Here is a 24,595-nt window from a genome sequence, read left to right on the forward strand (position 1 = left end):
AGGTAGCAGAAGAGTGGAAGACAGGATATTATCTGCACAAAGATATGTCCATACACAGGTGGAGGAGCTCCTTTGCAACGTAGAAGATCCCCTGCTGGGCTACTGTAGCTGGAAATAGAGTAGTCTTACTGATGTCACCCGGACTACCCAGCAACAGAAACAGCTGCTCATTTAAATCTTAGTCTATGTCTTTTAGACTGCTTTAATGCTCACACACACAAATGTAATTGGTTCAGGGGCAACTCGGGTATATTTGCACTCTCTTTTACAATGCTTGTGGATGTGAACCCCTATCCAGTTCAGCTCATCTGAACAAATATGTTTCTTGGTCTCTGAAAGGGGAATCCCACTCTCTCTAGTCCTAAGGCCCATTGGTATGAGAATTTCCTCTTAGTGGTAGGGATGAGTGCCCACTTGCCTGAGGGATGGAGTAGTCAGTCAGGAAATAACATAGCTCTAACCATCATCATCCATTATCTGGCTCAGGATGCTGAAAGAAAAGATTCTGGGAAGACAGGAAAAGATGGGGTAGTCTTTGGTATGTCCCTATTCTCAGTTTGCTACTCTAGAGACTTTGGGGAATTTCCTTTTGGGTGAAATGCAAGACCTTCTATTTTGGTTGAGCTGAGTTATCTCAATCCCCTTGAGAGCTCTTTCATTATGTGTTTTCTGGTATATGTTCTTTGATTTCTGTTTTGCTATGATCTGGATAAATGGGCTTCTTTGCTATTCACTTTGTGTGTTCATTGTAGAACTGATATTAGGTAGGAAAAGGGAGGGCTTTGGATATAGAGCTGGGGGGTGGGTGTCTTCCTCCCAGGAATGAAAAGTGATCAAAAGTGAGATGGAACCCAATCATATCCCCTAGATTAATAATATTCAAGGGAACAAGATAGATCTACTTCCAGTGAGCATCCCTTCTCTCTGATGAGAGTAGAATGGACTCTAGCTTCTCCTGGCAGGAATGAAACTCTCCCTTGGAGAAGGGTGCAAAAAAAAGAGGCTAGAGATGTCAATTCTGTCTCCCTTCAAGCCATATACAAGGACAACCATCTTCCCCACACCAATCTTTCTCTATATGTGGGTTTCCACACTCCATTCTTTACACATTTTAAAGGCTTAGAAATGAAAATGAACATTTAATGCATGGTTAGGCTAATTCTTTTCTTTAAAAATATTGAGACGTTCCTTAGACTTGGTTAGCTCAGCAAAGGGCTTAGACTGTTGAAGTTTTTCCTCAGTACCTGAGTACAAAGTGACCAAGAAGAACTAAAGGGACCCCTCAGATGCTTAGCTGGTGAATCAAGATGGGAGTTTTGGTGAAGTAACATCAACTCAAGAGTATGATTATCCTTGTTGAATATGCTACAGCTAAGTATATCTCCTTTTGTTAACTGTTGAATGACTTACTAGTGTCCCATTTTGTTCTAATGTCGAATCTAAATTCCCAGGGGATAATTATTTTTAACTGATTGTGTATATATGATCCATCTCCTCTGTCTCTCTCTCTCTCTGTCTCTCTCTGTCTCTCTCTCTCTCTCTCTCTCTCTCTCTCTCTCTCTCACACACACACACACACACACACACATAACATCCCCTTCATCTGTCCTTGATAGGCTGTCCTACTGTTGGACTTGTCAACTGGACTGAACTGGCCTTTAACTTGTGGATGGCCAGAGCCAAACAGAACAGGCTAGAGATAGGTGAGTCAGGAATCAAACATAAGTTTAATTTCAAAGTGAGACAAACAGCTTCCAAGTGAAGTCCTCTTTTTTACAAAGGGGAGATCACTTGCTTGTGGTAGGGGTAGGGCTTTTAAGCATGAAAACCTTAAAGAGCTGGATCATAACACAGGCATTCTTGGGTCTTGAGTAAACAGTCTTCAAATCTTTAGGGTCATTGAGTGCTGTGGTTGTTCAGCAGGGCGAAGAGTCCGGATTACCGTGCCGGGACCTTTTGCTCTTGAGCAGCATCAGGGCACCTGATTTGGTTCATTTGCTGATTACAAGCATGGGGGATTGTTGATATTTACAGGCTCAGGGGATGGTTGAGCATGTCAAGGGGTCTGATTGATCACTTTTGCTGCGGTCTCAGCTTCCAAGTCAGGGTCCCTTGGAAAGTAGGGAAGCTCCAACAAATCTAAAGGGTTAGTAATTTTAAATGGGATTTTTCTTTCTACCTCCTGCTTCTGGGCGTCGTTAGTAATACGCCTATGATTTGTGTGGGTTTATATTATATCCTGCAACTTTGCTAAATTTGTTATTATTTCAAGTAATTTTTTACTTGATTCTCTAGGATTCTCTAGATATACCATGATCTGCAAAGAGTGATAGTTTTGTTTCTTCTTTGCTTATTCTAATTCCTTCGATTTTTTTCTTCTCTAATTGCTACAGCTAACATTTCTAGCACAATATTGAATAACAGTGGTGATAATGGACATCCTTGTTTCACCCCTGATCTTATTGGAAATGCTTCTAGCTTATCCCCATTACATATAATGCTTGCTGATGGTTTTTGATACATGCTATCTATCACTTTAAGGAAGACTCCATTTTTTCCTATGCTCTCTAGTGTTTTTTTTTTTAATATAAATTTATTTATTTTTAGTTTTCAACATTCACTCCCACAAGTTTTTGAATTCCAAATTTTCACCCCATCTCCCCCCTCCCCCCACCCCAAGATGGCATGCATTCTGAATATCCCTTCCCCTACTCTGTCCTCTCTTCTATCTCTCTCCCCTTCTCTTATCCCCTTCCCCTTCTATTTTCCTGTAGGGCAGGATATACTTCTGTACTCCATTTCCTGCATTTCTTATTTCCCCAGTAGCAGGTGAAAACATTTTTTTTTAAACATATGTTTTTAAAACTTTAGGTTTCAAATTTTCTCTCTTCCTCCCTCCCTACCCACCCTCATTGGAAAGGCAAGCAACTCAATATAGGTTGTACATGTGCAGTTATGCAAAACATATCCATAGTAGACATGTTGTGAAAAACTAACTCTATTTCCCTTAATCTTATCCTGCCCTCCCATTTATTCTATTCTTTCTTTTGACCCTGTCCCTCCTCAGAAGTATTTACTTCTGATTACCCCTTTCCCAATCTGCCCTCCTCTCTATCATCCCCCTGCTCTCTTGTCCCCTTCTCCCCTATTTTCCTGTAGGGTAAGACAGATTTCCATACCCAATTGAATGTGTATGTTATTCCCTCCTTAAGCCAAATCCTATGAGAATAAGATTCACTCATTCCCTCTTACCTTCCCCGTTTCCCCTCCTCTGTAAGACACTTTTCTGTTTTTTTTTGTGAGATAATTTACCCCATTCTACCTCTCCCTTTCTTCTTCTCCGAGTATAATCCTCTCTCATCCCTTAATTTTATTCTCCAGATATGACCCCTTAATCTTCAACTCACCCTGTGCCCTCTATCTATCTACATATACATACATATAATTTTTTTCCCCAACTACCCTAATACTGACAAAGGTCTCATGAGTTATAAATATCATCTTTCCATGCAGGAATGTAAACAGTTCAATCTTAATAAGTCTCTTATGATTTCTCTTTCCTGTTTACCTCTTCATGTTCCACTTGAGTCCTGTATTTGAAAGTCAAATTTTCTATTCAGCTCTGGTCTTTTCATCAGGAATGCTTGAAAGTCCTCTATTTCACTGAATGACCATTTTTTCCCCTGAAGGATTATACTCAGTTTTGCTGGGTAGGTGATTCTTGGTTGTAATCCTATCTCCTTTGCCCTCCAGAATATTATATTCCATGCCCTGCTGTTCCTTTAATGTAGAAGCTGCTAAATCTTGTGTTATCCTGATTGTGTTTCCACAGTACTTGAATTGTTTCCTTCTGGCAGCTTGTAATATTTTCTCCTTGACCTGGGAACTCTGGAATTTGGCTACAATATTCCTAGGAGTTTTCCTTTGGGGATCTCTTTCAGGAGGAGATCTGTGGATTCTTTCAATTTCTATTTTGCCCTCTGGTTCTACTATATCAGGGCAGTTTTCCTTGATAATTTCTTGAAAGATGATGTCTAGGCTCTTTTTTGATCATGGCTTTCAGATAGTCCAATAATTTTTAAATTCTCTCTCCTGGATCTATTTTCCAGGTCAGTTGTTTTTCCAATGAGATATTTCACATTGTTTTCTAATTTTTCATTCTTTTGGATTTTTTTTTTACAGTGTCTTGATTTCTCATAAAGTCACTATCTTCCAATTGCTCTATTCTAATTTTTAAGGAAGTATTTTCTTCAGTAAGCTTTTGGACTTCCTTTTCCATTTGGCCAATTTTCTTTTTAGGGCATTCTTCTCCTCATTGGCTTTTTGGACCTCTTTTGCCATTTGGGTTAGGCTATTTTTTAAGGTGTTATTTTCTTCAGTATTTTTTTGGGTCTCCTTTAGCAAGCTGTTGACTTGTTTTTCATGATTTTCTTGCATCACTCTCATTTCTCTTCCCAGTTTTTCCTCTACTTCCCTTACTTGCTTCTCAAAATCCCTTTTGAGCTCTTCCAAGGCCTGGGACTGATTCATATTTTTCTTGGAGGCTTTGGATGTAGGAGCTTTGACTTTGTTGTCTTCTTCTGGTTGTATATTTTGATCTTCTTTTTCACCAAAGTAAGATAATATAGTCTGACTTTTTGTGCTGCTTGCTCATGATCCCAGCCAATTACTTGAGTTTTAAACTCTTTGTTAAGGTAAGAGTCTGCTTCCAATGTGGAGAGTGTACTGTCCCAAGCTTCAGGGGTTTGTGTAGCTGTTTTCAGAGATACTTGTAGGGACCTGTAAATTTTCAGTTCTTCCAAGGTGGTATGATAAGGGGCGAGGTGTTTACTCCTTTCCTGGCCTGTGACCACAAGTACTCCTTTCTGTCCTGTAACTGTGAGGAGGGGTTTCTCTCCACAGCCACTACCAGCTCCACCACGCCAGCGCTCCTCCTCACCCCAGCACCACCGCCCAGAACTGTGACCCAGATCCGCACAGGGGCAAAGCAAGAGATTCCTGCCTCAGCACTGGTAAAGAGATCCCTGCAATCCCTCTCTGATCAGCCACTGAATTCCCCCTCAGTCTGTGGGCCGGAAGCTCGGGAAGCAGCTGCCCCCAACCAGGGCCACACTCTTGGGGAATGGAGCTGAAACCCCACCTTCCTGTCTCAGCACCGACAGAAACAGACTTTTCCCACTGACCTTCTAAGTTTTCTTTGGCATTAGTGGATTGAGGAGTCTGGAAACCTCCACAGCTGCCTCGATTCAGTGCTCTGAGTCCTGCTCCAGGTTCGCTGTAGCCTGCGCGCCCATGCTGTGCTGCGCTCCCAAACTGGAGCGATACACCTTTCTGATCAATCATCCAGGTTGTCTTGGGCTGGAAATTTGTTTCACTCTGTCTTTTTGTGGGTTCTGCTGCTTTAGAATTTGTTTAGAGCCATTTTTTATGAGTATTTGCAGGGGTTTGGAGGAGAGCTCAAGCAAGTCACTGCTTTCACTCCACCATCTTGGCTGCCCCTGCTCTCTAGTGTTTTTAATAGGAACGGGTGTTGTGTTTTGTCAAATGCCTTTTCTGCATCTATTGTGATAATCATGATTTCTGCTAGTTTTCTTATTGATATGGTCCATTATGCTGATAGTTTCCCTAATATTGCCCTAGTACGTAGCCAATTACTGTAGACATTATAAAGTATTTGAGAGTCTACCTGCCAAAACAAAACCAGGAACTGCATGAACACAATTACAAAACACTTTTTACATAAATGAAATCAGATCTAAATAATTGGAAAAATATCAGCTGCTCATGGGTAGGCTGAGCTAATATAATAAAAATGACAATTCCATATAAATTAATTTACTTATTCAGCACCATACCAATCAAACTACTGAAAAATTGTTTTATAGAGCTAGAAAAAAAACAATAACAAAATTCATCTGGAAGAACAAAAAGTCTAGACTATCAAGAGAACTAATGGAAAGAAATGCAAGGGAAGGTGACCTAGCTGTACCAGATCTCAAATTGTATTATAAAGCAGCAATCATCAAAACTCCTTAGTACTGGCTAAGAAATAGAGTAGTGGATCAGTGAAATAGGTTAGGTATGTAAGATACAACAGTCAATGACTATACTAACCTTCTATTTGATAAATCCAAAGACTCCAGCTTCTGGGATAAGAAATCACTATTTAACAAAAACTACTGGGAAAACTGGAAAAATTTATGGCGGAAACTGGGCATAGACCAACATTTTACACTCTATACCAAGATAAGATCAAAATGGATACAGGATTTAGATATAAAGACTGATACTATAAGCAAACTAGAAAAGCAAGGAATAGTTTACCTGTCAGATCTATGGAGAAGGGAAGAATTTATGATGAAACAAGAGATGGAGAACAGTATGAAATGCAAAATGGACAATTTTGATTACATTAAATTGAAAAGTTTTTGCACAAACAAAGCCAATGCATCCAAGATTAGGAGGGAAGCAAAAAACTGGGAAAGAATTTTTATAACCAGTGTCTCTGATAAAGGCCTCATTTCTGAAATATATAGAGAACTAAGTCAAATTTATAAGAATACAAATCATTTCCCAGTTGATAAATGGTCAAAAGATATGAACAGGCAGTTTTCAGAGGAAGAAACTAAAGTCATATGAAAAAATGTTCTAAATCACTGTTGATTAGAGAAATGGAAATCAAAACAACTCTGAGGTACCACATCACACGTATCAGATTGGCTAACATGACAAAACAGGAAAATGATAGATGTTGGAGAAGATGTGGGAAAATTGGAACACTAATGCATTGTTGGTAGAGTTGGTGGAATGATCCAACCATTTTGGAGAGCAATTTGGAACTATGCCGAAAGGGCTGTAAAAATGTACATATGACCCCACAATAGCACTTCTAGGTCTGTATCCCAAAGAGATCATACCAATGGGAAAAAGACCCAAATGTACAAAAATATTTATAGCAGCTCTCTTTGTGGTGGCAAAGAATTGGAAATTGAGAGGATGCCCATCCATTGGGGAATAGCTGAACAAGTTGTGGCATATGAATGTAATGGAATACTATGTTATAAGAAATGATGAGCTGGAGGACTTCAAAAAAACCTGGAAAAGACTTGCATGAACTGATGCAGAGTGAAAGGAGCAGAACTGGGAGAATGTACACAATAACAGCAACATTGGGCAAGGACTGACTTTAATAGACTTGGTTCTTCTCAGCAGTGCAAAAATCTAAGACATCTCCAAAAGACTCATGATGAAAAATGCTATCCACATCCAGAAAAAGAACCATGGAGTCTGAATGCAGATGGAAGCATACTATTTGTTCTCTTTTTCTTTTGTTGTTTTATTTCTTCTTTCTCGTGATTCCTCCCATTAATTCTAATTCTTCTATACGTCTTCACTAATGTGAAAATATGCTTAATGTGAATGTATAAGTAGAGCCAATATCAGATTACATGCTACCTTGGGGAGGGAGGAGAAAAGGGGGGGGGAGAAAATTTAAAACTCTAAATCTTACAGAAGTGAATGTTGAAAACTAAAACTAAATTATTTAATTAAAAAAATCTAAATAGGATAATCATTACATATATCACACTGATTGACAAAGATATTATAGATATTATTTTGTTCATTTCCACATTCATCTCCATTTCCACAGATTCATTCTGTCCATTAAGAAACCAAAGGGAATGGAAAGGGCAGGGCTGTTACTCCTTGGTTACTGCCCTAGAGCACAGAGCCTACCCTGTGAGGAATGCTAGCTGCAGCCATGATATGAAGGGGGTAATGGGTAGCTATGTTGGGGATGAAGTGGGTGGAATTTCCCCAATGGAACGTACACAACTGCCACAGTTGCTCCAGAGGCCTTTGGCTGGTACCGAAAGGGGAAGGTTGAGAGCCCTGAATAGCAGCAGCAGCAGCAGCAGGGGACCAGAGCATTGGGGGATAATGGATGAAGGGTAGGTGTGGTTGTGTTATTGACTATTTCGGGGGGGGGGGATTAATTAATCTTCCCACCCATAGATTGGTCTATCATATACCTCTTAAGGATGCACTACAGAGCTTTTGGAGTTGTTTTAGAGTTGTACCCTCAGGGTACTCCCCACTTTGGAGACAAATGGAGTAAATAAGACATCAAACATTCATTTCTCTTTCCCAATGGCTCATTTGTCAATTGGGGAATTTTTTGTAGCTTAGTTCCCTATATATTTAAGAAATAAGGCCTTTATCAGAGAAACTGTTGTAGAAAGTTTTGATATTCCTTCATTGTCTAAGGTGCCTTTTAGGAAAATGTCATTTCCCTGATTATTTTTGTTTTGCTTTGACAGAGATCATGATTGCAATCTCTGCCTTTTTAACTTTAGCTGAAGCATAATAGATTCTGCTCAAGCCCTTTATTTTAACTCTGTGTCTTGCTATTTCAAGTGTGTCTTTTGTTACAACATATTGTTAGATGCTGTTATCTAATCCATTCTGCTATCCAATTTGGTTTTATGGATTGGCTCATCCCATTCACATTCATAGTTATGATTACCAACTGTATTTCCCTCTATCCTATTTTCTTCTGTTTATCCTTCTCTTTTTATCCTGTCCCTCCTCAAAAGTCTGTTTTGATTCTGACCACTGCCTCCCTCAATCCACTTTCCCTTTTGTCATTCCCTACTTCTGTATCTCTTATTCCCTTCCCTTCTTATTTCTCTATTTGTAAGATAGATTTGTATACCTAACTCCTCTCTCTCTTTCTCTCTCTCTCTCTCTCTCTCTCTCTCTCTCTCTCTCTCTCTCTCTCTCTCTCTCTCTCTCTCTCTCTCTCCTTTCCTCTTTAAACCAATTCTATGAGAGTGAGATCAAAGTGTTGCCCACTACTCCCCTCTTTTCCCATCTGCTATACTCTTCCTTGCAAACCTCTTTTACGTGAGAAAATTTTCACTATTTTACCACACTCCCTTTCCCCCTTCTCCCCATGTATCCCTTTTTCATGCCTTCATTTTTAAAAAAAATCATTTTGGCATAATTGACTCACAGTCATGCCCTTTGTCTATGTAGACTTTTCCTATCTACCCTAAAAATGATAAAGTTCTTAGGAGTTACATATATTATCTTACCATGTAGGAATGATTCCTCTTTCATGTTTACCATTTTATGCTTCTCTTGAGTCTTGTATTTGAATATTAAAATTTCTATTCAGCTCCATGATATCTGAATTGTTTCTTTCTGTTTGCTTGCAATATTTTCTTCTTGACCTGGGAGGTCTGGAATTTGACTATATATTCCTGGGTGTTTTCATTTTGGGATCTCTTTCAGGAAGTGATCTGTAGATTCTTTAAAAAAATTTTTTTTTGCAGATTCTTTCAATTTCTATTTTACTTTCTGGATCTAAGATAGTGGGACAGTTTTTCTTGATAATTTCTCAAAATATGGTGTCTAAGGTCTTTTTTTTGATCATGGCATTCAGATAGTCCAAGAATTCTTAAATTATCTCTCCTCAATCTATTTTCCAGTCAGTTGTTTTTCTGATGGGATAGTTCACATTGTCTTCTATTTTTTTCATCCTTTTGACTTTTATTATTTCTTGAAGTCTCATAGAGTCATTAGCTTCTACTTGCCCAATTCTCATTTTTAAGGAATTGATTTTTTTTTCCAGTGAGCTTTAGTACCTCTTTTTCTATTTGGCCACTTCTGCTTTTAAAGGAATTCTTTTCTTCAGTGAATTTATGTGCCTCTTTTCCCATTAGGCCAATTCTGTTTTTGTTTTTTTTAATTTTAAATTTAAATTTTTAAAAAATTTATTAATTTATTTTGATGATCAACAATCACTTCCATATGCTTTTGAATTTAAAATTTTTCTCCCCCTTCCTCCCTACCACCCTCCCCAAGACAGCACACAATCAGATATAGGCTATACATTTACATTCCTATTAAACATATTTTCACATTAGTAAAGTTGTAAGTGAAAATTAAAACCAATAGGAGGAACCATCAGAAAGAGGAAACAAAACTCAACAGAAGAGAAAAAAAATGATAGTGATTCAACTTCCATAGTTCTTTCTTTGGATGTGGATAGCATTTTCCATCATGAGGCCTCTGGAGATGTCTTAGATCCTTGTAATGTTGAGAAGGTTAAGGTTATCAATATTAGTCATCATGCAACATGTCTGTTATTGTGTACAAAGTTCTCTTGGTTCTGCTCACTTCACTCTGCATCAGACCATTCTGTTTTTTTTTTAAGTGATATGTATGTATGTTTGTATATATCTTACCCTGACCTTTCGTTGGATAAGCCATTATGTGTGTGTGTGTGTGTGTGTGTGTGTGTGTGTGTGTGTGTGTGTGTGTATATATATATATATATGTATATATTTACCTTTTTTTTGGTGAGGCAATCAGGGTTAAATGACTTGCCCAGGGTCACACAGCTAGTAAGTGTGTCTGAGTTTGGATTTGAACTCAGGTCCTCCTGATTCCAAGGCCAGAGCTTTATCCACTGTGCCACCTAGCTGCCCCAAGGTGATATTTTCTTCAACATTTTTTTGATCTTTTTTTTTTTACCAAGCTGTTAGTTCTCTTTTCATAATTTTCTTTTATCACTCTCATTTCTTTTCCCCAATTTTCCTCTACCACTGTTATCTCTTTCTTTACAACTCTTCTAGGAATTCTTGTTGGGTTTGTGTCCAATTAGCATTTTTCCTTGAGGCTTTTGTTGTAGCTGTTTCACATTGTTGTCTCTGAGTTTGTGTCTTGATCTGCCCTACCACTGTAATAGTTTTTTTTATTAATAATTTCCTTTTTTCTTGTTTGCTCATTTTCCCAAGCTATTTCTTGACTTTAAACTTTATGTTAAAAGTTGGACTCTACTCATCTGGGGGTGGGGAAAGTATTTTCTTAAGTTTCAGGCTTTTTTTTTATGTTGCTGTTTTCAGAGCTAGTTCTGGGGATCTGCAAGCTTTCAGTGCTGCCAGGGTGATGTGATTGGGGAGATGTGTGGTCACTGCTCTCCTGGTCTATGCCCTGGTCTTTACCCAGGAAGGGCCCCTGCTTCCCTGCAGCTGAGAATACTAGTGCTCTTCTTGGCCCTGAAACTGTGACCAGGCCTCCTTCCTTCCTGCAGGAACAAGCACCAATGCTTCTCTCTGCTTTGGAACTGTGACCAGGGTTCCTGCTTCCTCGTGACTCATCACAAACACTCCTCTCTACACTTGAACTGAAACCTAGAACTGCACATGGGCAATAGAGTTGCCAGTCAGCATCAGCTACACCCAGTGCCAGCAAAGGTTCCCCTGTAATCTCGTTTTGATCACTGTCTGACCCCCTTACCATCTCTGGGTTGAGAGCTCCCAAAGCTGCTGCTGCAGTTGCAATCATCTAGGTCCACCATTGGTGTTCCCACCATGCTCCAGACTGGCTCCCACTCTGATGTTACATATCTCTCCTGCTGACCTCCTAAGTTGTCTCAGGCTGGAAAAATATCTTACCCTCACCTTTTATTGGATGTGCCATCCCAAATTTTTTTTGAGGAGTATTTTAAAGTTTTTCAGAGTGGAATGTTGGGAAAGCTCAGCTCCACTATCTTGGCTTAGCCTCTTATAAACAAGATATATAAAGGATAAATTGGAAGTGATTTCAAAGTGAAAGAGATGAAGGAGAATTGGGAAAGGTTTCTGGCACAAAGCAGAATTTTAGTTGAGACTTGAAGGAAGCCAAAGAAGCTAGGAGGCAGAGATGAAAAGGGAGAAAGTTCCAGAACGGAGGATAGCCAATGAAAATGACAAGAGTTGGGAGATGAAGTGTTTGTGTCAAGAACAGCAAGGGGTCCAGTGCCACTGAATCACAGAGCATGTGGAGGAGATCAAGATGTAAGAAGACTGAAAGGGCAGGAGGTAGAGCCAAGATGGCAGACTAAAGGCAGGGACTTACTTGCCCAAGCTCTCCCCCCCAACCCTCCAAATACCTTTAAAAAATGACTCTAAACAAATTCTAGAGCAGCAGAACCCACAAAAAGATGGAGTGAAACAAATTCCCAAACCAAGACAACTTGGAAGGTTGGCTGGAAGGGTCTATTGTGTCAGGGTGAGAGAAGAGTATAATCCAGTGCAGGCCCTGCCAGTGCAGACTGGGCCCCAGCAAAGTGGGAGCAGGCCTCAGGGAACTGAATCACTGGCAGCACTGGTGATTCCCAGACCTCTCAGCCCACAGGTGCCAAAGACAACTTAGAAGGTCAGCAGGAACAGTTTGTAGCACCTGCGTGAGGTTGATGCGCAGTCCAGCATAAGCTGCTGCCACACAGCCTCAGCCCCAGGAAACTAGGACCAGACCAGACTGAATCAGCAGTGGCAGCAGCAGTGGCAGAGGCAGCAACTGCTTCTGAAGCTCTCAGTCCACAGACAGTAAGGGGATTGAACAACTGGTCAGAAGGAGATTATAGCAGTCTTTTTACCAGCACTGAGGAAGAATTCTGTTGCTTTGCCTATACTCTGATCTGGGCCGTGGACCCAGAGGGCAGGCCCAGGTTTAGAGAGGAGCACTAGCATAGCAGAGCTTGTGGCCACAGTGGAGCGGAACCCTCCTCACAGGTCCAGGGCAGAAAAGAGTGCTTGTGGTCACTCACAGACCAGTGTATAGGCCAGGAGATGAGTAAACAGTTCTCTTTAGATCATACCATCTTGGAAGAACTAAAAACTTACAGGTCCTAGAGGTATCTCTGAATACAGCTGCACAAAACCTCTGAAGCTTGAGATACTACACCCTCCACTCTGGAAGCAGAGCCCTCCTTTAACAAATGGTTAAAAATCAAGTAATAGGCTAGGAAAATGAGCAAACAATGGGGAAAAAATCCAACTCTGACTATAGTAAGTTACTGTGGTGACAAGGAAGATCAAAACACACTGAGAAGAAGGCAAAAAAGTCAAAGTTCCTACATCCAAAACCTCCAAGAAAAATATGAATTGCCCTCAGGCCATGGAAGAGCTCAACAAAGATTTCAAAAATCAAGTAAGAGAGGAATAGGAAAAAATGGGAATAGAAATGAGAGTGATGCAAGAAAATAATGAAAAACAAGTCAACAGTTTGGTAAAGGAGACACAAAAAAGTACTGAAGAAAATAACACCTTAAAAAACAGACTAGGCCAAATGGTAAAAGTGATCCAAAAAACCAATGAAGTGAAGAATGCCTTAAAAAACAGAATTGGGTAGGTGGAGCCAAGATGGCAGAGTAAAGGCAGGAACTCACCTGAGCTCCACCAAACCCCTCCAAATACCTTTAAAAAAATGACTCCAAACAAATTCTAGAGCAGCACAACCCACAAAAAGACAGAGTGAAACAAATATCCAGCCTAAGACAATCTGAAAGGTTGACAAGAAAGATCTGTTGCACCAGGCTGAGAGAGGAGCACAGGCCAGCATAGGCTGCACCAGCACAGACCTGGCGCTAGCAAACCTGGAGCAGGGCTCAGATGACTAAATCACTGGCAGCTGTAATGGTTTCCAGACTTCTCAGCCCACAAACACCAAAGACAACTTAGCAAGTCAGTAGGAAAGGGCTGTCAGAGCTGGGGTGAGAGAGGAACGTGGTCCAGCCCCAGTCCTGGCACAGCCCTGGGGCGGCAGCTGCTTCCAGAGCTCTTGGCCACAGATGGTGGGGGGATCAAGCGGCTGCTCAGAGGGGGATTTCAGAGATCTTTTTGCTGGTGCTGAGGCAGAATTCTCTTGCTTTGCCTGTGTTTGGATCTGGGTCACAGACCTGGGTGGTGGTCCTGGGGTGAGGAGGAGCACTAGTAGGGAGGGCCTTGTGGTGGCGGTGAAGAGGGAATCCTCCTCACAGTTCCAGCGCAGAATAGAGTGCTGATGGTTACTCATAGACCAGAGCACAGGCCAAGAAAGGAGTAAACACTTTGCTCTTGATTGTACCATCTTGGAAGAACTAAAAATTTATAGGTCCCTAGAAGTATCTCTGAAAACAGCTACACAAAACCCTTGAAGCTTGAGACAGTACACCCTCCACATTGGAAGCAGAGCCCTACCTTAACAAAGAGTTTAAAAGTCAAGTACTTGCCTGGGAAATTGAGCAGACAGTGGAAAAATACTCAGACTATATAGAATCTTACTTTGGTGATAAAGAAGATCAAAACATACAAACAGAAGAAGACAACAAAGTCGAAGATTCTACATCCAAAGCCTCCAAAGAAAATACGAATCAGTCCCAGGCCATGGAAAAACTCAAAAGGGATTGAGAAGCAATTAAGAGAAGTAGAGGAAAAACTAGGAAGAGAAATGAGAGTGATGCAAGAAAATCTTGAAAAACAAGACAACAGCTTGCTAAAGGAGATCCCAAAAATACTGAAGAAAATAACACCTTAAAAAATAGCCTAACCCAAATGGCAAAAGAGGTCCAAAAAGCCAATGAGGAGAATACCTTAAAAAGCAGAATTGGCCAAATGGAAAAGGAAGTCCAAAAGCTCACTGAGGAAAATAATTCCTTAAAAATTAGAATGGAGCAAATGGAAACTAATTATTTTATTTTATTTTATTTGGCTTTTTTAGGCAATTGGGGTTAAGTGACTTGCCCAAGGTCACACAGCTAGTAAGTGTCAAGTGTTGGGTCTGAGGCCGGATTTGAACTGAAAATTTATAGGTCCCTAGAAGTATCTCTGAAAACAGCTACACAAAACCCTTGAAGCTTCTTCTGAAAACAGCTACACAAAACCCTTGAAACTTGAGACAGTACACCCTCCACACTGGAAGCAGAGCCCTACCTTAACAAAGAGTTTAAAAGTCAAGTACTTGCCTGGGTCCTCCTGACGTCAGGGCTGGTGCTCTATCCACTGCGCCACCTAGCTGCCCCGGAGCTAGTGACTTTATGAGAAATCAAGACATTATAAAACAAAACCAAAAGAGTGAAAAAATAGAAGACAATGTGAAATATCTCATAGGAAAAACAACTGACCTGGAAAATAGATCCAGGAGAGATAATTTAAAAATTATTGGACTACATGAAAGCCATGATAAAAAAAAAGTGCCTATATCATCTTTCAAGAAGTTATCCAGGACTACTGTCTTGATATTCTAGAACCAGAGTCGAAAATAGAAATTGAAAGAATCCACTGATCATCTCCTCAAAGAGATCTTCAAAGGAAAATTCCTAGGAATATTATAGCCAAATTCCATAGTTCCCAGGTCAAGGAGAAAATATTGCAAGTAGCCAGAAAGAAACAATTCAAGTACTGTGGAGATTTAGCAGCTTCTACATTAAGGGATCAGAGGGCTTGTAATATGATATTCCACAGGTCAAAGGAGCTAGGATTAAAACCAAGAATCATCTACCCAGCAAAACTGAGTATAACCCTTCAGGGGAAAAAATGGATTTTCAGTGAAATAGAGGACTTTCAAACATTCTTGATGAAAAGACCAGAGCTGAATATAAAATTTTACTTTCAAATACAAGACTCAAGAGAAGCATGAAAAGGTAAACAGGGAAGAGAAATGATAAGGGACTTATTAAAGTTGAACTGTTTATATTCCTATATGGAAAGATGATATTTGTAACTCATGAGACCTTTCTCAGTATTAGGGTAGCTGGAGGGGAAATATATATATATATATATATATATATATATATATATATATATATGTGTGTATGTATATATATATATATATATATATATGTGTGTATGTATATATATATATATATGTGTGTATGTATATATATATATATATGTGTGTATGTATATATATATATATGTGTATGTATATATATATATATATATATATATATATATATATATATATGTACATATATAGACAGAGGGCACAGGATGAATTGAAGATGAAGGGATGGTATCTAAAAAATAAAATTAAGGGATGAGAGAGGATTATACTGGGAGAAGGAGAAAGGGAGAGGTAGAATGGGGTAAATAGACACATAAAATAGACAAGAAAAAGCTTTTACAGTGGAAAGGAAGTGGGGAAAGGAGAGAGTGAATGAGTGAATCTTACTGTCATCAGATTTGGCTTAAGGAGGTAATTACATATACACTGAAATGTGTATGGATATCTATCTTACCCTAAAGGAAAATAGGGGGGAAGGGGATAAGAGAGGGGGATGATAGAAGAGAGGGCAGATTGGTGGAGGGAGTAATCAAAAGCAAACACTTTTAGGGAGGGACAGGGTCAAATGAGAGAATAGAATAAATGAAGGGGGGATAGGATGAAGAGAGAAATATGGTTAGTTTTTCACAACATGAGTATTATGGAAGTGTTTTGCATGACTACACTTGTAATCTCAATGAAGGTGGGTGGGGAGGGAAGAAGGGAGAGAATTTGGAACCCAAAGTTTTAAAACAAGTGTTAAAGACTGTTTTTACATGCAGCTGGGAAATAAAATATACAGGCAATGGGGTATAGGAATCTATCCTGCCCTACAGAAAATAGAAGAGGAAGGGGACAAGAGAAGGGGGGGCGGTGATAGAAGGGAGGGCAGATTAAGGGAAAGGGTATTCAGAATACATGCCATTTTGGGAGGGGAGAGGGAAGAGTTGGGGAGAAACTTTGAAACTCAAAATCTTATGGAAGTGAAATGTTGAAAACTAAAACTAAATTAATTAAAAAAAAAGACAATAATTCCTTAAAAACTAGAATGGAGCAAATGGAAGCTAATGACTATGAGAAATAAAAAAAATTGTAAAACAAAACCAAATGAATGAAGAAGTCAAGAGAAGCATGAAAAGGTAAACAGGAAAGAGACATCATAAGGGACTTATGAAAGTTAAACTATTTACATTCCTACATGGAAAGATGATGTTCGTAAATCATAAGACCTTTCTTGTTATTAGGGTAGCTAGAAAGAGTATATATATAGACAGAGGGCACAGGTGTGAGTTGAATATGAAGTTATGATATCTAAAAAATAAAATTAAGGGGTGAGTGAGGAATGTACTGGGAGGAGAAAAGGCGAGGTAGAATGGGGTAAGTTATCTCACATAAAAGAGGCAAGAAAAAGCTTTTACAGAGGAGGGGAAGAGAGGAGAGATGAGAGGGAGTGAGTGAACCTTACTCTCATCAAAACTGGCTCAAAGAGGGAATAACATATACACTCAATTGGGTATAGAAATATATCTTACCCTATAGGAAAGTAGAAGGGGAAGGAATAAGAGAAGGGGTTTGTGTGATAGAAGGGAGGGCAGATTGGGGAGGGGGTAGTCAGAAGCAAAACACTTTTTAGGATGGATAGGGTCAAAGGAGAGAGAGAATAGAAGAAATGGAGGGAATAAGATGGAGGGAAATACAGTTAGCAATTGTAACGGTGAAAAAAATTTATAGCAAGTTTCTCTGATAAAGGCCTCATGTCTCAAACATATAGAGAGCCAAGTCAAATTTATACAAATAAGAGCCATTCCCCAATTGGTAAATGATCAAAAGATATGTTCAGATTTCAAGTGAAGTAATCAATGCTATCTATAGCCATATAAAAAAAAATACTCTAACTCAGTATTGATTGGAGAAATGCAAGTTAAAACTATTCTGAAGTCCTATCTCATATCTATTAGATTAGTTAATAGGTCAGAAAAGGTAAATGACAAATGTTGGAGGGGATGTGGGAAAAATGAGATTAATACACTGTTGGTGGAGTTGTGAACTGATTCAACCAGTCTATAGAGCAATTTGGAACTATGCTCAAAGGGATATAAAACCATGCATACTCTTTCACTTAGCAATACCACTATTAGGTCTGTATCCCAAAAGACAAAATAAAACAAAACAAGAAAAGGAAAAGGACCTATATGTATAAAAATATTCATAGTGGCTTATTTCTGGGGGTAAAGAATTAGAAATTGAGGGGATGCCCATCAATTGGGGAATGGCTGAACAACTTATGGTGTGTGATTATTATGGAATAGTATTGTACTATAAGAAATGATGAGCAGGATGGTCTCAGAAAAACCTGGAAAGACTTGCATGACCTGATGCAAAGTCAAATGTACTTTGTACAAAGTAATAGCAATATTGTAAGATGATCAGCTGTGAATGACAAAGCTATTCTCAGCAATACAATGATCCAGGACAACTCTGAAGGACTTATGATGAAAAATGCTATCCATCCCCAGAGAAATGGTGTCTGAATACATATTGAAGCAACTATTGTAATATGGATTGAAGAACGCAGAATAGAAACAGGGAGAACAATTAGGAGGCAATTCTAGTAGTCTAGGTTAGAGGTGATAAAGGCCTGTACTAAGGCAGAGCCTGTGTGAGTGTTGAGATAGTGACTTATGGAAGAGAATTTGAAGAGATACCATTGATAAGAATTGGCAAATGCTCGAAAATGGAAGCAGAAGGAAGCATCAAGGATGACACTGAGTTTTCAAACCCAGGTGACTGGAAAAGTGGTAGGAAATAGGGAATTTGGAGGAGGGCTGGGTTTAGGGGAGATATATTTAGTGCAAAGTTTAGGTGCATTGAAATAATACAATCTAATCTGTCTGTGAATTACCTCATATGTTCATATGCATTAAAATATACTTTGTGTTTTTAATCAAATTTATATCACTTTATATATATATATTTTAAAAGATAATAAAAGTGATGATATATGAATTATCAAGAAAGACCATGGAATCTCTTTCTCTGGAAATCTTTCATAATATGATAGACATGTTTACTAGAATCAGGGAGATGGACTAGGGAACTGACAGAGATACGTATTTTCCTACTATGTCATTCAAATACTAAATATTTGTTATTTATTTAGTTACCTTGACAGTTAAAAACAATCAATACAATATCCTTGAAGTGGGCTGGATCCAGGAGTATGCTGATAAATGTTTAACAACCAGGTCTCTGAGGGGGAGGTGGGGTGAGGATGTATGCATGACACACCTTTAAGTTTAGTCTGCATTACTAACACTTTCTCCATCACTTTCTTAAGTGTAGACAATAAAACAATATATCAAGCCCTGAGTTGTAGCATTTGTTGATCTATGATGGAGAAGTACTCATCCTGATAATTTAATAATCAGCTCTCACGAGCCTCTATGAGTTGACTCCAACATGCCCCTAGGGATCTCTAGTTTTTCTCTTTGATGAACACAAGAAGGAAAGTCTAAGAAACTTATAGAGTCAGATAATTTTAGAAATGGATGAAACCTAGGAAATCATATATTTTACTTCCTAATTTTAAAGATAAGGCAGGAGGCTGAGAGGTTAAGTGATTTGCTCAAAGTCAAATGACTAGTAAGTGATGGAGTTTGGACCCAAGATAGGTATTTTGACTCCTAGTGATTATTCCACCATACTATATTTATCTTTAAATAGCAAGGTACCAATGAAGATGAGAAAAGAAATAGTTGGATTATATACCTTAATTTACAATGACATTAAGTAAAAGTAGCATTGAATTTGAAATCAGAAATGCTAGAGTTGAACTATGAGTAACAGAAAAACCAATGAAAGTCTGGCCCATAAATGGGGCATGGCTCTCTCTCTTTCTGGGTTGGCTCATTCACTGAAATTTGTCCTAACATTGACAGGTCTTTGGTTCCCAGAGATGGACCACCATTATGTGACTATGAATCACATTCTCTCAATATCCTAGAGGTAACCCTCTTGCAGGGGAGTATACTTACCACTATAGCTCATAAGCTCCCACTGACCTCCTTCCCATTATATACAAAATCAGTCAACATGATGCCATTAATCCTTAAACATAAAGCATTTACTTAATGATAAGTCAAAAGCAAGAATAATCATTACAGTTACTGGATGTAATGCAAATACAAAAATAATCAATATATCACAGTCAACATACAAATACTCTTTCACTAATACAGCATTCATGGAAGAGAATGTAGGAATTCCTACAGAAACCTAGCAAAGAGGCAGATGGGTAAGCCCATGTGCCCAGGGCAAGTCTGGGCCATAGTCCTTGATCCCCTTGTCTCTTCAGGAACAATCTACACCATAGGAAGCCAAAGCTGTTTCTCCTGTTTTCTTTCTGATCCTCATCACTTACCTGCTGGGCAAATTTTCTATTTTTACTCTTAAACTGATGAAACAGTGACAAGCTCGTTTAACTCATAATTACCCTCAATAAGATGTAGAAAAAGTGTTACACTAATATAGTGAGAAGCAGTTCTTTTGAGTCAGAGAACTGCAAAGCTCCCTGGGTAGGCTCTCTGGGCAATGCAGACAAACCCAGCCAGTTTTTCACTCAACTCCTTATACAGTTATCCCTTCCACATTGTGGGGATTAGGGGTGTAGTGCCCCCATGATCTGAAAATCCACATAAAATTTTTTGGCCCTCTCTTTGTACCAGAGAAGAAGTCTGAATTATTATGGTATTAAAAGATAAACTATGTTGAAATTATACAATACTATACATATATTTTATGCATTTCTGTGCTTCTAAAGTTTTTCTGTGTTGTCTGCTAGCCTTCCTGTATTGTCTGTGGCTTCCACAACCCCCCCCCATTCCTATTTAATTTCTTATGCTGACCTGCAATGTATCGAAATCATGATGGGAAAGTCGCAATGTGAAAGGAATAACTGTATATATTGGAATTAAGACTTTATCAAAGAAACTTACTGCAAAGATTTCCACCCTAGTTATCTACTTTCCTTCTAATTCTAACTATGTTTATTTTGTTTGTGCAAATTAAAAAAAAATTTTGTGCAAATGAGATTGAACTCTTTTTTGTTCATGAACTGTTCTCCTATTCACTTATCTGAAATTTCTTTTCTACACTTCTAACTTGTTTGTGATGTCACTCTTTGGTGTATAGAATGAGAGGCTGGTTTATACCTAATTTCTGACACCCAGCCTTCCACTTTTCCCAGCAGTTTTTGTCAGATAGTAAGTTCTTATTCTAGCAGCTACAGTCTTTGGGCTTATCAAACAGCATCCCCTGGCCTCATCATCCAGGAGTGGGCATAGAGTGAGAGACAGCCTTTAATAGCCATATCTCCTCTCTCCTTGCAGAGATATGGGAAACTACTAGGACAGAATATTGAATAAATTGTTAGAAAAGGATCCTGTATCAGATATTTTGTACTGTTTTTCTCTTATACAAGAAATGGTTCAATCTAGGGAGTAGAGGTGAGAAATAACTGCAATATAGAGACAAAAGACATCAACAAAACCAATTAAAATAAACAAAAACCCTCCTTACCTTCCAGTAGTAGTGAGGCTCTAGCACACAAAGGATCATAAACAGAGAGCTGAAAGGGACTTTACAGGTCGTCTTATCCACCCTCTTCAATTTACATATGAGGAAACTGAGGCCCAGAAATACTAAATGACTTGTCCAAAGTCACAGAGGTAATAAGTGGCAGAAAGGATTCAAAGTGAAGAAATTATATTGATTCTATATCATTTTGTAATTGATTTTACTCTGTAGTTGATTCTATTCTGTATTATTGCCTCATTTGGTATGACTCCTCAAGCCCTATTTGTCTCTTTGCCTATGAACTAAGTTTGGCAATTCAGTTCTCCTGCTGATCATTGTTCTATTCCTGCCTCAAAGAAATCTGTTCCCCTTGAGGGATGCAGGTGAACACCAGGCAGTCTGGTCTAATATCTTTATACCACCAGGCTACCTGTCTGGTTTGTTATCCAAAGAAATCTGGTCCACTATATCTAACCTTACAGGTGGACTCAAAACAACAAACATTTCTTAGTCACAGGAGGGAAGGAAGGGGTTGTTGCTAGCTCCTCATTTTGAATTTCCAACCAATTGCATTACCCTCACATGATGCTGCCAGTCCTGTGGCCAACTGTATCATTTTCCTTACCTACCTAGTTCTGTTGTTTTATGCTTATAAAAAGGAGCTGTGCTTCTTCCTCTGGGTAACTGGCCTAACTGATGTATCCATTTGACCCACTTTATTAAAAGGTTTGCACCTTGTTAATAAACCAATATGGCTCAGAATTTTGCACTTCAATTTACCTTTATTAAATTCTACTGAGACAAACCCAAGTCTTCTGATTTCAAATATAGTCATTCTAATGCTAAAGCTATAACACTGAGAGCCACCCAACAATTGATGTGCTATTCCTCCAGATAATATGTATCTATGTTTCCACTATCCTCCTTGGCTTTACCTAGGATTGCCAGTGTCAATTCATTAGTTTTATCTGTTCCTCATATAGACTAGCCCTTTAGTTCTTAACTTTTTATCTTGCCCCTCCCCTCCCCTCTTAGGTCTAAAATTTTCTGCTTCCTAGAAGCATCTAACTTCTGGCTCAGGAAACTCCTATATATAACAGTGCACCTCATCCTTCATTCTGAGAAATATTACTGGGACATTTTAAGTCCAGTAAAGGTGGTTTATTAAAGGTATTTCAACAATGTCTTAGATTAAAAACCAAGTTTCACAGCACCACTATGCACTTAGTTTGCATATTTGATTTTTATCATCACAGTTGTATGCATTCTCTGGTTTTCTTCATTTTCCATTGAGTCTTTGGGACCACATGTAACTAATGAGGGAGAAGAGAGAAAGAGAGAGAGAGAGAGAGAGAGAGAGAGAGAGAGAGAGAGAGAGATGGACAGACAGAGACAGAGAGAGAAATCACCTTCACCCTATATTCATTAATGTTTATGAGTTTAATTTATCAGGATTCATCTTCTTATATAACCATCCCCTAGGTCCACATCTGACTCTGAAGTAACACTTTCATCAGAAGAAGCATTTTCAGAGCATAGGTCTTCTTTAGAGGGGATATGGAAAAGTGGTGTCTTTACGCATATAGAATGAGTTACAGGTTTTAATTCAGTCCCATCTGAATCCATTAAGTTGATTTTATCTCTTGCACAGGCAATAATATCTCAGCAGCATCTTCTTCTGATGCTTTATTATCTCCAGAATCTCCCACAAATACAGTGCTTAAATTCACATTAAAATTAAAACGGTCTTCAGACCTAGAAGAAAAGGTACTAGCTTCTGAAAGGTGGCTGCAGATACGATGCACTCTACTTTTATCTGGACCAGTATTTAACTGATATGATGTGGCACTATCTGTGTCAGCCACAGGAGGGTCAACTTCTAGACTTTCAGGTTCATCTGAGTCTGAATCAGTGGGACTATATTCTTTCCAGCTGAATTTGGAGTCCTGATTTTGAGATCTACAGATAAAGCCATTCATGGTGTAGTTATTTTCTATTCTCTGAGTTGATTCACAATCACTGTTAGTTTTCTCATCACCGTCATTAAATATCTTTTTCTTCTTGGTCTTGCAAATGATGTCTGCCCTTGTAATTTTCACAAAAGGCAATTGAAGTGGGCCAGGTATGACAGTTGAGAAATCCTTAAAGACAACAGAAGAAGGAGGGGAGGAGAGATTAATGCTGCAGTTTTGTTTTTTATAGTTCACCAACAATCATCATTCAAATTTCAAAATCAACAATAGTAAACTCCTGAGAATATTAGATTGCATACTTTTCTGTTCTACCTGTTAATTTAAAAAAAGATGAAAAAATTAAAAAAAAATATTAAGCATATTCCAGAAGATTTATAGGAATCCTAGGCAGTTCCTCAGTAGACACTGGTTCAAAATTCCTAGTTCTTTCTCTTGCTTGTAATGTCTTCCACTCTTTATGTTAGTCCTACCTTTCCTTCAAGGGGCAATGAAATACCACTCTCTCTGACTTACCTTAGCCCTTAAGTGGCATTTCCTCCTCTGAACTCCCAAGGTGTTTATTATCTTTTTTTTTTAGCCATTTGTCTTGTCTTCCTAATTAATAGATAACAATACCTAACGTTTCTATGCCTAAATTAGTAGAAGATAATGCATTCAGCCCACAGGGTAAAGACAACACTGAGGACAGTTGTCCAAGGGAGCAGAGGGCTTCATGCAGAGAAGGATCAGTGATGGTAGAGAGAGATGCTGGGAAATAGACTCTAGGAGCCCAGCTAAATAGCCAGGGGTACAGAGAGCTAAATCCAAAGCTTTGTGAGGACTCTACAAAGAGAAAAAGGCCTTTCATTAATAGAAGTTGTGAGTCAACCTTTGCCCCATGTTAGTCACCCTTTGCCGCATCCTAGACACATGTGTCTGTACTCTAAATTTGAGCTCACTCTCTAAGAAAATGGCACGTAATTTGTGGGAGAGGGCAGCCAAGACTTTTTTGAAGAAAATGTTTTCTAACAACTGTTCTTGCTACGCCATTTGTGTACCTTTAATAAGAGATATTTAAATCTACCTTTCTATAAGATTTATCCAATTCTGAGAAGAATATTAATCCTACTATTACTGATTTACGTTCCATATATTTTCATGATTTAGTTAACTTTTCCTTTATGGATTTAGGTGCCATGTCATTTAGTGTCAATCTCCTGGCTTATTGTTAACGAGAAGCACATTAATGAGAAGTTATGAGCTATGGTAGTAGAAGTGAATGAGCTATAGGGTCACTCCAGGACATAGAAAGCTCCTTTGGGACCCAATCTGTGAGTATGAAGTACAAGTTGAAAGAGTAGCCCCAGAAAAGGTATTATAGTAAGAAAGATGAATAAATACTAAATAAATAAAAAAGTAATGACGTAAATCACCCTGTGTTTAAATATAATAACAGTAATGACTATTTTTTTAAAGAGTAAAAGATTGACTTACAG

General features: G+C 38.7%; 1 protein-coding gene across 1 annotated transcript in view; it reads right to left on the reverse strand.

Moving 5' to 3' along the window:
* Window positions 1-24,595, reverse strand: part of LOC110214852 (interleukin-10 receptor subunit beta-like) — a 127,053-nt gene that overhangs the window by 50,179 nt on the left and 52,279 nt on the right. The gene's annotated exons all lie outside the window — the stretch shown is intronic.

Source organism: Phascolarctos cinereus, unplaced genomic scaffold (assembly GCF_003287225.1).
Source record: "Phascolarctos cinereus isolate Bilbo 61053 unplaced genomic scaffold, phaCin_HiC Scaffold_726;HRSCAF=1367, whole genome shotgun sequence".
Classification (NCBI taxonomy): domain Eukaryota; kingdom Metazoa; phylum Chordata; class Mammalia; order Diprotodontia; family Phascolarctidae; genus Phascolarctos; species Phascolarctos cinereus.